The 13,809-nt window shown below is 38.4% G+C and overlaps 1 long non-coding RNA gene across 1 annotated transcript in view; it reads left to right on the top strand.

Annotated features, from left to right (window-relative positions):
* The window catches only part of LOC111566234 (uncharacterized), a 143,272-nt gene extending 131,955 nt beyond the window's left edge, over window positions 1–11,317 (top strand). Inside the window, exon 6 of the long non-coding RNA XR_004847072.2 lies at window positions 11,146–11,317. This is a non-coding gene — a long non-coding RNA (uncharacterized LOC111566234). The remainder of the gene's footprint in view (window positions 1–11,145) is intronic.
* Window positions 11,318–13,809: the final 2,492 nt, after the last annotated feature.

A 13,809-nucleotide genomic window follows, 5' to 3' on the forward strand; every position in this document is an offset into this window, starting at 1 on the left:
GAGACTAGATAGATAGATAGATAGATAGATAGATAGATAGATAGATAGATAGATAGATAGATAGATAGATAGATAGATAGATAGATAGATAGATAGATAGATAGATAGATAGATAGATGCAAGTCATAGTTGATTATTTCATTTACTTAGGTACACAAATAAAATGTTATGTTAATGTAGTTCACTGTAAAAAAATGTAAAAGAACATTTTAATGGTAATTTTTGGAACCATTTACTGTTATTGTATAGGTTTGTCCCATTTTGTTGAAATGTAGGTATTAACTACAGAAATCCAAGTCATTCACATTAGAACTGTATAAAAAAACAGACAAAAAAAATAAACAGGCCAAAATTGTAAATAATAACCACACCAATTCTGCATTTTTTTTAAAACAGTAATTATTTTTCCAACATGTGACCACAAAATTACTCTAGTGTACTGTCGTAGTGTATTTGAAGAACTAAATTAGATATTATTTTACAGATATTTGCCAGTATTTGAAGGAATAACTGTGTAAATTATGGGTTTAAAATGGTAAATTGTTTTTTAAACTGTTGTTTTGTACATTTTCCCAGTTTTAATTCCAGAAAATAAAAAATAAAATTACAAATTAAATTTTTATTTACATGTTGACTGTTAAACACCAGGGAAAGCCTGTACATAATGTCCACATCAAAAATCTGCAATTTTGACAAATAATAATTTGTTCTTTTGTAATATGTAGCCATAAAATATCAATTTTTTACTGTATTTAAATCAATTTAAATCTGCTAGAAGCATAAATGTTTTGCAGATATTTGCTATTATTTACAAATTTTGAACATCACAGTATTCCCTTGTTTTTTAATATATTTTTGGCACCCTTGTTGCCAGATTTTCATCACTTTTTTACACTTTTTTTCAACAATGTAACACAGAGAATAAAACACTTAAATACTTAAAGCCAGACACAAACATTACAAATACAGATACTAGGGTTTGAGTATGTCATCAATAGATAACTAGATAGATAGATGTATGATTTATGTATTCTGAGGGCTAATTATTCATAAACTAATAGGGTTAAGAGAAAGTGGCCTCTGCCATCATCTCTCATGTGAACAGACTGACTGAGAGACGTGATGGCTGACATCCCCTGGCAGAGTGCGGATCATTTGTCCGCAGGAACAGGGGCCGCTCAGTTCCAAATGCCATGGTGTGTGGTGCCCAGACAATGGGCTCAACGCTGGGCTATTATCCCCTGTGTCAGCAGGGATTGGCCTCCCATTTGAAGAGGTCCACTCGTCTGCATCCATGCCACTTTGAGGAGCATCATTAGGTGGGCCTGTCAATTTCCAACCCAGTGTTATTTGGATGCTATAAATACCGTGCATCATTCCTCCTTATATTTGCCTTCATACCATCCATCCAGCTGCCTGCAGTCCTGAGTAGATGGTCTCCTCGGTGCCAAATGATCTCTGCCATTTGTTTTTTAATCAAAATGGGTAATGTAGTTAGGTCCGCCGCCTAATGGCCACACATTTACATCTCTATTTTGTTGCATATTTCACATCAGCGTGTATCCTTGTTTAGATGTCTATCACTCCTCTAATTTTATCACATAGTCCAGCATGGATGGCGTGACAGATGACAGGTGCTGCATTGTAAATCATCAGTTTAAATAACACTTATGCTGATCATGTGCCGAACTTACAGCAGGATTCAAGCCGGTAAATGCTGCTGAATGTATAGTGAACTTCACGTCACCCTGGATTTCTACTGTACCTGATCAAACAGGCCTGTGAAGGGCCAAGACAGGCTTAGACCATCATTAGTCCATAGTGAGGTTGCACACTACTACTAGCTATCTCAGCTCATGGCCAAATTGGCTGGATGTCAATCTGTCTGTGTCTTGTGAGGTGTTAAGAAGCCTAATGATGTCTGGTCTTGGCTGCTCCATTGTTTGGATGTTGATCTTCCTCTGCAGGTGAGGTAGGCGGCTGAATGTTACTGGACCATAATCCAACATGGAGTGAATATCTGTGATGAGATTTTTCCCTCTTTTTATTTTTTTTATTCATGTTAAATGAGATGCTGGTGCGGCTTATGGATGCGCCCCAGTGGATAAATAGGAACATAAGGAGAAAATCAAAGGCGTGGGATGTACAGTGAAGGCTCAAAAATTACCATTAATGTTTAAATTTTGTAATTTAGAGAAATGAGTCAGAGCAGGAGCGAGAAGGTGAAAGAGGATTTGATGCTGTAATGTTTTGTTTGCAGAGATTTATATATGATGCTGTTTCCTGACACATCTCTCACTCACTTTTTTGGCTTGTCTTTAAACCTCCCTTTGGCATTGCCAGACTAAGTTATGTGGATTGCCTGTGAAGATGTGATCTCTTAGAAGCACTCAGACTGCCCCCAGAGAATTGGCCTGTAAACCATCATTAGTGCGCCGAGAAGTGTAAGTCTTTAAAATGTTAGATCCAGCTGACGTGCCATATAACCCTTTTTATTCCCGGTGACAAACCAAACCATCTAAAATCATGTATAATTACGCCGAGGCAAATCCAATTTACCCTTTCTGAATGTAAATTTTTTTTAAATAAATGAATTATATATACAGAAACATAAAGCATCTGCAGTATTTCACATAGAATATCTTTGGATTTTAATCCCAATTCCACTTGCGTCGCGCAAACAAAAGAGGAATCTTAAAGTGATGAGTTTGGATGATTGTACATGTGCAGGATTTTGCCCAGTAGACCTGGCAAAGTAGTGGGATTTGTGCCATCGTTTCATCTTATGGACTTGAAAAAAAAAAAGTGCCCTGACTTTTGATGCAGTCAAGGCAAGACGGAATTTCATATTTAGCTTTGACATCTTTGACAATTGGGGAGAGAGGCAACCTTCACAAGTTTCAAGCGCACATAAAACTTAGATCAGTTGTATTTTTAAAGGTGCAAAGGGAAGTCACCATACTCAACTGAATCAACATTTCAAAGTCTTCATGGAGCCCTTGACTTTTGTGGCAGATCACAGAGAAGTGGATTGGCAAGGCTCATTTACATTGTTCAGAAATCGGCAGCTGGTCTGTCTTGAAAAGAAAAATACCCGTTACATGGCTTAAATGTAACCTTTTGTCTCCTACTTCGAAGGGGGAAAGGTTAAAAATAAATAGTCTGGAACTTAAAAAGAAATCACAAATAGTGCTACATATGTATGTAATTGAAAAACCGGAACAGGACAGATGGAGACATTAATTCACTTAAATTGTCCTCATATTAATGTTGTTTAAAAGTGTAATAGGGCTTAAAATGAAAAGAAAAAAAAGAAAAGAAGTTAGAGTGACTCTTCGAGCAAGCCAGATCCGTGGACCTGTCAGTTGATTAGTCCTCTTGATTACCATGTATAAGAGGCCCCAGCGCTCTATTATTTGCATTCCTATTTAGCCATGATTTTGCAGAGGGCACACTGTGATTAAACTTGTCAAGAGGCCTGATTGACAGGGTCAAATCTTCACATTCCATTCTGCTGAAATGAGAAAAAAAGAAAGTAAAATAGACACTGGATGTGTCAGCTTCCCTTTTCCTTTCCTCTTCCTTCTCCCAAGATCAGCAGTCTCCCCCTTTTCCCTCCCTCCCTCCTTCCCTCTTACAATCTCGGTCAGGAATGTTTTAATTTTAGGGATAGATTCTGCCTGTCAAGCGAGGCTGGATGGCCCGTAGTTCAGACGATGAGATGTGATGGGTGTAAAACAATAAAAAAAAAAAAAAAAAGAGTAGGAGATGTGAGAGAACAAAGAGGAAAAGAGCTCACTTTATTGGACAGATTTAATTACACTGAATAGAGATTAAAGCAGGCAATCCACTGAGGTGTGAAATTAACCCTTGATTACTGATGAAGCTCCGAATAGCGGCTGAAAACAACAGTTAAAAAAGATTGACCACTTGGTAGCAGTAATTATTTCAGATATCACGTCTTCTTTTTTTTTTTGAACATCTGGATAGGTAATGCTAGCATGCATAAATGAACCAGGAGAGGAAACTATATTATTAACCAGGCTGAAAACACTAACAGAGAAAGACTTGACACGATCTGAAATCTAGCAGCTTGCTTGCATCAGAGATTACTAACCTTTCTGTTAGACTGGGCTCTTTCCCTGGAGGGGAATGGGGCCATGGAAGAGAGAAAAAAAACAATTAAAAATGCAGAAATGAGTTGATGCAATCTGCTCGGTCTAAATGATGTTGTGGACTCATGAAATCTCATCACTGTATTAACTGTATTTAGAGAATGGACAGTTGTGAGTTGCAGATACCTGAGAAAAAGGATTATATGTTTTCAAAATAAATTATTGTAAGCAGCTTAGTTCATTCAAATATCCCGATATCTCCAAATAATTCTCTCTTCTTTGATGTAATTCACAGAATGAATAATAACACATTTTAAGTGCATAAGAGGAAACAGGTGCTTTTTTTTCCTGCACTGAAATTCAGCTTTAAGAAAACAGTATCTGCATCCTCCAGAACACAGTCAGGAGGAACAGGCTGCGCTCCGTTCACTTACGTTTGATAAATACAGGTGCTTTACAGAAATGTAAAAATAGTCAAGTGAAAGAACAAGTTATGCAAAAAAATACAAAATACATAAATAAAGCATAACAGCATGATCATATAAACGTATGTTAAGGGAGTCAAATGACAGAAGACTGGCTTATGACTGAAGCCAAATCCGAGTACGGTGATGTTTATTCATCTAACCATCGCCACACATGATCAGCCAGTCATCCAGGAGGGAAATAGGACATCCTCTTGTTCAGACCTGATGTTCACAACTGAGAGACATCCAGCACTGCCCCGACAAGGCTAGCTGTTCGTATAATTAGCAGTAATTAATGAACACAAAGAAAAGACTCGTTTGTATTTTAAATGATCTTAAATGATCCCATTAGCACTTGTCATAGTCCTGTACACTAAACAGCATGAGTTCAATTAGATTTTGTCATATTAAAGTGGTTTCCTGATGCCACTTTTGAAATCTTCCAGTTGTGTGTGTCTGTGTTTTTTTTTTCTTCTTTTCTCAAATTGTCTGCAAGATGACTCTGACAAATGTTTCCATAAGGTTTGGGGCCTGCGAGCTGAATGTAGAAATATTCTGCAAGATCCGTGGTGTATTTTGTGCTCAGAGAAACTGGCCATGTTGGGTAGCTAGGCTGAAGCACCGCTGCCTACTTCTTATCCCTAACAGTGCGTGCCTGACAGCATGCATACAATAAAATATGTACCCTGTCTTGTACATTTCATTTCCAGTGCTGAACGGACAAGGGAGGAGGACGGAGAGGAGAAATAAAGTGCCATAATGAATCTAAAAGGCATAATTCATTCTGATCAAACGCACTCAGGGATAAGTCATGCTCCGGTGAACCCTTCTGACCACTGATGGGTCTACAGCAGGGAAGAGGATGAGGCGGGATTGACGAGCCCACATAAATTCTAATTATTCCCAATGTATGCAATCCTGCAAATGGCCGTCCTCACAGTGGTGGCCGATGACGGTTTTTCTCTAACAAAACCCCCCTCCCTCCTGAAAATGTCCCCTCAGACTTTTTATGAAGAGCTCTGGCTGTAAACCTGGGACAGGGGCTATAGAGCAGAAAGAATGAAAGCAGCGGGTTGTGTAGTTGGTACAGAAGGGAGAAAAACACACCATCTCCAGCTCTGGTGCTGGGAAAGGAAAGGTACAATGATCAATTAATCCAGGCAGTAATTGGATGAGTGTGTATGTAAAGCGGTAATGCTGTAATGAAAGTCATCCATTGTGCACATTCTCTCCCTGGCCGGTGAACCATCCCCCTCATCATCCTCTGGATCTCAGGTGCTTAGCCATGCAAATCTGTCTGACAGCCCAGTACATCTCTGTCTGCCTAATTGGACAGTATAGAGTTGTTTATGGATATTGCAGACATTTAGGACTCAGTTGGGGGCTGCTCAAAAATCATTAGCAAACGGCCCCTGTTACCGGACTGTCAGCCTCACTTCACCAACGTCAAAGCGCTGCGATAAAAAAAAGGTTTGTCTCTGTCAACAACAGGGAAAGCTTCTTTTTAAAAAGGAACAGTGTACTTGCTGAACATTCAAACATGTACTCACGAAATGAGAGTATCCAACAGCTTGTTATATCACTCCCACCACTAGTTTTTGATGTGTAAGCGAGGTGGTGTTTTTGTTAATTAGAAAGACACTCCATCTGTAGAATTTGCAGCGGTGGATGTTTACTCATACCTCAGGTAAGAGATGTAAGAATATAAGACTCTCCTCCTAATATTGAGTTTTATTGCCTCACACTCCTTTTTCACCCATGTTTTAGTGATCTAAAGGCTTAAAGCTGATTTAGTCAATATTTTTATTTTGACAGTAGATCAAATTACAAATTGCATAAGAAAGAAGTCGCTTGTTGCGACGATCCACAAAGAACTGTCACCCAACTCTGCATGTCTCGGCTCAGTTTTATGGAGGGTTTTAGTGTCTTTCTGGTCAGTATTTTGTTTTTTTTGGCACACAACTTAATGAACTGAAGAAGCCTCTTGGATGAGAGGTCTTCAACAACCTACAAGACAAGTCCAGTTGAGTTTTACTGAAGCTCCTACGTTGACCATGACCTGGATGACTGAGAATCTTCACAGATATATCCACAACTTAATGTTCAGCACTTTCAAAAACAGTGTTTAGGCTCAGCATAAAAACAATCATGTAGTTAGCTGTTTACGTCAATCTTTTTGAGTTCTGACAACTTCTAATGAAATTATGTTCAACCAACACACTACTTTGTTTTCAGAAAATTAGCTTTTCCTCTACAATCAAAGGTATTTTTAAACTACCAGTTTGAATGATCGGAAATTATCCAGTCATGTTAATAAAGGAGAGGTAAAGAAAAAGATAAAGAAAAATTAATCTATCACAATCTTATTAAGTTAACTTGAAGTTATTTGTACATCAAAAAATGCAAACGTGAGTTTACATTACACACAGTATTAAGTTGATGCATTTACCAACATTTCCATGTCAACTCAATCCATCAAAATAGGTTTATCTAAATCAGTAAATTATATTATTTTTTAAAATCTTGCAAACATGCATTCATTGAAAAAAATAAATAAATGGAATAAATTTCTTTTTTAATGTGACTTTTCGATCAGTTAGACAAAAAGTCTCTAGGAAATTGTGATATGAATTACACTAGTTTGTTTAATTTTATAGACTTTACATTGAAGCTCAGTGTGGTGGCTCTGGTTTCATCATTTTGGCAGCACCTGATTCCTTCTAACTCCCAGTTAATCCTAAAATGAGCAAAGAGATGGAGCGTGAGTAGAGCTGAGTTGGGTCCTAAAATGGCACCAACCTTTCACTCGAAAGAGCCCACACCCTTTATTATGTGTAACTTGAAGCCTTAATACAATTTAGCTGGTGAGTTATATATAAAAAATCACATCCCTGCAGTTGTCATGAACAAGGAAATGAGCTAAAGAGACCAAAACTACTTTTTGTACTAGACTGAAAATATGTTTATTTCTGCTGTAAAACTAGGCATTTCAACATGAAGGTCTAGGGGATCTGACTCACTTGTAGAACCAGCCTCAAGTGGACAGTTAAGGTACTGTAGAATTTGCTGCTACAAATCAGACCAAGTGCCATGGAAACAATCTGTCCTAGTAAGTGAGCAACAGTAACAGTACAGGAAATGAACACTCTCTTAACTGCTTTGGTTGCAAGTGATATATCCTAGCTAGTGCATATTAGCCACAAAAAAAAAAATATTTTCATGTTTCTCAGAGGATGAATAGATACTTATCTCTTTAACATTTCTTTGTGACACTGCCCTGGCCTCACATTTACTCCAGCAACATCAGGCTTTGTTCAATACTTTGTTTGGACTGAATACCTGCAAAAATAACATAAGTCCAATGAGGTTAGCCCATACCAGCCCAGTCCCACACCAAAGTGTGTAATAGCAACATATCAATTACACATTTTGGTGTGATTTGTCCTCTGAGAATCATGCATTTTTGCGCAAATTTTAGGTGATATGTAGAAGCTTAGATATTTCAAGTCAGGCCCAAAGTAGGCTAATGAAGCAAACACCACAGCGTTTTGAATTTATTTTCTGAGAACCCAGAATATGTGTAGCAGGTCTAATGACGATCCATCCATTTCACTCAAAACAAGTATGTCAAAGTCATGGGGGTGGTAGATGAAAAAAATTTAAAAAAAATTCATCTTTTGAGAACCATGAATGTTTGTAAAATTATATGCCAATATGTAGAAGCTGAGGTATTTCAGTCAAACAAATTAATGGAATAACCAAACACATGTAAACACAAAACAATTCAAGTTTGGTTTAGTCCAGAGCAAAACCTTTCTCCATTTTCTGTCCTTTCACCAAAAAAAATCTCCTGTTGTACATCAGGCAGCACTGTGCCCCCTCTGAGCTCCCACTGGCACCAAACACAAGCTGCAGGTTTGGCTTATGAATGTTCAAATTGAAGGCACTCTGATTTGCATGGCTGAACATGGTGAGGCAGGGGAACGGGTCAGAGGGACACCAGACACAAGCTTTTAGAGGGATGAGGCTATGCAGAGCTGCACGGGGGTGATGGGCTCATTGCACTGAAGCGACCTTACACATAGTGAACAAAAGAGGAGCTCGAGGGCTCTGTGAAGATCACACCTAACAGATAGCTGGACATACTGTACTGTAAACACTACAGAATATGCTGCGAAGGCTGCGATTATTCATCAAAGTTATTTATTAGTGTTCATTAACACGGAACCATTTCAAAGACAAACCTTCAGCCAGCAGTAATAGCCATGTCATCAAGCAGTCTTCCATTTTTGCAGAGGAACTGTTTTATCATTGCACTTATCTCTGTCAGGATGCAAATGTACCCGACGATTGATCGGAGTGACCACAGAAGAAGACTTTACGCAATGCAAACTGAAACTGGTGACAAGACAAGGGTAAATTCAGAGGGTGGTGCTCATTCTGAGCCTTTTTTTCTCTCTCGTTCTGTCTCTCCCTCTTTCCCTCTCTGGCTCTTTAAACCATTCTATCTTTATAGCTGAGCCAATCAATGGCAAACCAGTGTCTATTGTCTGTTCTGTGCTCAGGCCACTGCCCTGCTACAGCACCCCCCATTACAGAAATGTTTCTTCCCATCAGTGCCTTTACTTATCACTTCCCGGGTGACATTGAACTTCCTATGCCCCGGCCGCCGAGACACATCTCTGAACTCACACAATTACTCTTCATCCCCACTAACAATTTAGTAATGAAGTATTGATTTCCAGATTCCTCTCTTATGGATGATATTAGATTTTGTTTGATAAACTGTGCCTGGGCCTCTAATCTGCACTGTCCCTTTTTCCACTGTCTGTAAAACAAAGTGCCACTGGAGAGATAATGACCAGGGAACATCGATGAACTCATTTCATCAATTTGTAACACTTGACAATGAAAAAGGGCAGGCATTTTTCAAGCAGCAATGTCAAAGTTTATTGCTCTGGGTACGGTCTTATTGGAAGCCAGACATCTTGAGCAGCATTCAGTTCTAATTTATGGGCCCCAATGTGCCAGTTACTTTTAAAGGAAATGTTTGGATACTGGGAGGATATTAGTGTTGCACCTGGGTTGTCTGATTCTCAGGGCCACCGGGGATTCATGTGTCATGTTAGAAAATACAAAAACAGCAGAAGAGAGGCTGAGACTGGAGCTATTTGCAATGCAAGAAAATGCTGCTTAGGACATAAATCATGCTGAGATGTTACATGCAAGTCACACTTGCATGGATGCAAGGGCCAAATAAATGCTTGAATTCTAATGTTCTTGCTTAAAGTGTGTTCTCAGAATATTAAACACGCCATAAGTAACAACAACCAATAGGTATAAAGGCAAGAACAGAATCTTTATTCAATGGAGAAAATTCATGTGAAAACAGACATTGCATTCCTTTTGTAAATCTTTTTTGTGTGTGTGTGTGGCTGTAGTCTTTAATTGGAAATAAACAAGTTCAGGTCAGGGGTATTTCTGATGACTTCTCTTCCATAAGGGAGGTTTAAATACATCAGAACTAATAGAAATTCAACAGTCCAGACTGGTCAGAGTACACTCTAATAAATTAGTGTAAAAGTCCAGCCAAATTCTAACAGTAGTGTACTGTTTTTCCAAAATAAAAAAGTTAAAAACTGCAAATTGTGAAGCTTTTTGGCGCCAAAAACAAGAATGACCATTAACAGCAGACTGTTGAAACTGTCTGTGAAATAAACAAAACAACTTCACACAATAGTTCACAGAAATAAGAATCTTATTGCTAAGTTTACACTGATGCTCTGAGATAGGACATTTGTTGTTGTTGTTGTTGTTGTTTTACATGAGGTTAAAGGATTTTTCCTGGGTTTCTAAAATATATTTAATAGACTACAATTTGTCATACATTGCTGCCTTTGAATAAAGTTCAGTGTAGTATGCCCTTTCCTTTATCCTTCATTGTTTCACGTTTTTTTGTGGTATGTGCATTTGAAAATAGTAAACACAGTTGATAGATCTCAATACTTGATTTTAAAAAAAGCTTGAAGACACATTGTTATTAACAGCATACCCCTACAATTCAGTTGTGTTTATACCTTTAACAAATAGAAAATACTGCTAGAGTTACAGTTGCTGTTATAGCTCATGTTTATTACAGAGGCAACACTATATAAATACAGTTATTATTGGTAAGTAACCACATATTAACCCTAACCCTATAAAGTAATTCATTGTTTAAGTAAATACCAACTGCAAAACTGTAAAACTGCAATTTAAAAACTGCAACAACCATAGCTGCCAGAATTTAACTGTAATTTTACAGGAAAATTTGTTACACTGTCGTTTTCAGGCTCCATTTTGTCTGAGGCTTCACTAATGCTAAAATGAGATCAGAATATTCCCAAAATTTCCTCTTTATTGTTGCACTGTACTCCTTTCTTATTGTTTGACCTGAAGAATTCCTGCCTGAATAATGTCCACAATATTCCAAGCTACATGTGCTTTTAGACTGATATCACAGCTGTAGCTTCATAGTAAAAAGCATTTTTGAACATTTTCCGGGGCCTCTTTAATTTTTCAAGGCAGACAGAGGAGGAAATGGGGAATGACGCGCAGCAAGTGGTCCGGCTGACTGGGAATGGAACTGAGGATCTGACATTCAGGACATATGTGCCCATATGGTATGTGCCCTAACCACTCCGCTATCGGGTCAAAGCTTTTTAACCATTTGTTCTCTCTTTAAATGTCACTTAAAGCTATATTGCCTCCCTTTTTGTCCACAGTCCATTCAGTGGTTTGCCCAAAGACATCCTCAAAGACTAATCTGCATTTCCTTCATCACATAATACGCATCATTTACATTGCTACATTTTTTGTGTATTAATGACACCGATCATTGATCAGCTGCGAAACCATCGTTGTGTCCATGTATTGTGTCGCCCGTGTGAACATGCGTCCTCATGCAGACGCATTAAGAAAAGAAGAGAAACTGGTGGAAGGGTTTAAAGAAAGAGGAGGGAACTTAATAGACATTCTCAAAGAAGCAAAGATAAACTGTTACATTTAAACAATTTTAAGGCAGAAACTGATTATTTTTATGGAAAAGAAATCTAGATATGCAAAAAAATATATATACAGGAAAATTATCCAGGATATCTTTAAATGAGAGCCTAAAATCTATTGTTAAAACAGAACTGCAAGTTGAAACTCTTAATTAGGTCTTGAATATTTGATTTGTCAAAGATGTTTACTGTATATCATCTACAACTTCTTAATAAATTGCCTACTCTTAATATACACTTAATCCAAACAGAACTCGCATTACTGAATGGCAAGATTACAGCACAGTGTTACGCAACATACCAGCTGGAAAGTTGAATTAAATAGATTTAGGTCAAACTTTTATCTTTGTTCCATATTATATGTTTAATATACACTGCTGTAGGATTATGAATATTGCTGTTTTGTCTTTAGAATTTGCGCAGACATTCTCGTCCTCTCAGGAGGAATTGCAGAAACACATTTTAATAACCTTGGTGATCCATAAACTGTCCATCTATCATCAGGTCAAAATGTCAATGGTTAAATGCTACAACATGCACAACTACAACTATAAACATAACACCAGAATAAAATCAGTAGCATGTAGCAATGCTTACATTAACATTTAGCTCAAAGCTCCTCTGCAAGGCCTCACAAAGCCCAAAGTGTGGCTGCAGACTACAGCCTTTGTAAAACCAGCCTCGAATTAGTATGATGTGGTTGGTTTTATGAGACAGATTAATCCTGGTTTGGTTTGTTAGGCTCATTCAAGACAAGGTTCTCACAATAAGCACTGCTTTTCTGAGACCCCTTTATGAACCAGTGAGACGCCCCTCTGGTCATCCATGACACCAGATCAGTCTTCGTTGTTCAATAACGGTCTCAGAAGCTTTTTTCTTTATAGCTTATTCCAGCTGATGTGCAACTGCCTGGACTTTGGAAAACTAAGACATTACACGCTGAGAATTCTCCCCTGTGTACAGAATAGTTGTTTCAAATTAACTTTGTCCCCCTAAATATTAATTTTACACAAATCCTCTAACTATTCTGTATATGTCTATACTTATATTTTTGTTTTATATGTATGTGCTTGGTGCATTTCTTTATGCCCAATAAATCCAGTATTGTTTTCTTTACTGTGCTGTGTGCTCCCGAGCAGACAATTTATCTGGTGCAAAGTCAAATCATTTATTTCCCCTCATTCATCCTGTTACAATGAGAGACCCAAGAAAGAACAGCCAATTTAGACTGAAAATCCCAGTTCAGCTCAGGGTAATCTGATTTCTCTGCTCCCCAGAAATCTACATGTATAGTGCTTATCAACTGGATTACTGGCAGGTAGGAAGAATAACCCAATTTGAGGTTACTTGTTTCTCTGTGTGTAGTATTCAGTGTCACATTGCATTAGAGGAGGAGGGCTATTGCTTTGTGGAATGGATGCGTAACTTCCTCGTTCCTCCTTTCCCAGATCTGGCTGCTCATTCGTTTGCATGTTTTGTTTTTCAATGTAAATGTACTGCAATCAGATAATGGCTTTAGGAGATGCATTAAAAAGGGGGAGAAAAAACTGCCCCGATCATTCCAACTTCATCTACTTTTTTCATTTTTTCTCATTAAAAGCAGTACCATTTTTCTTCTTCCTTCTTGCCAGGCATGTGGTGGAAGTGATAGATCTGAGAGAGGTTTAGTGGAATGGTGACAGGAGGGCACCTGCTGTATGTGGTCCCCCTCGGATCCCAGCATGGACAATAAGAAATCTGCTCCCATGACTCCCACCCTTCCCATTTGCAGATATTGTACCGGTTCCAGTGCGGGCGGTGGTAACGGATGACCGCTCTCCATGTATCCTCATCACCCCAGAGGTCAATCTGCCTCCACAGTGCTTATTGATAAAGGGTGACATGCGGATGTAGACACAGGAGGAATTATACTCGGGGGCCAATCACTGCTCTTCCCTTGTTTCTGGAGAGGGAGACCTTGCTTAATGTATAAATACTGTGTCGGGACACAATTCCCTCACCTATTGAGTGACTATAAAAGAAACGGAGTGGAAACCATCAGGGATGCAGGGAGCCATGTCAGTTTCCTTTAGACACAGTCCTCCTAATATCTTTTAAAGGAAACAATCATCTTTCCTGATGAACCAAAATGTCCTATAGCGGCCAAGGTCAAGAACGCCGAGTACACACACACACACACACACA

This window comes from Amphiprion ocellaris, chromosome 8 (genome assembly GCF_022539595.1).
Source record: "Amphiprion ocellaris isolate individual 3 ecotype Okinawa chromosome 8, ASM2253959v1, whole genome shotgun sequence".
NCBI classification, from domain to species: Eukaryota; Metazoa; Chordata; class Actinopteri; family Pomacentridae; genus Amphiprion; species Amphiprion ocellaris.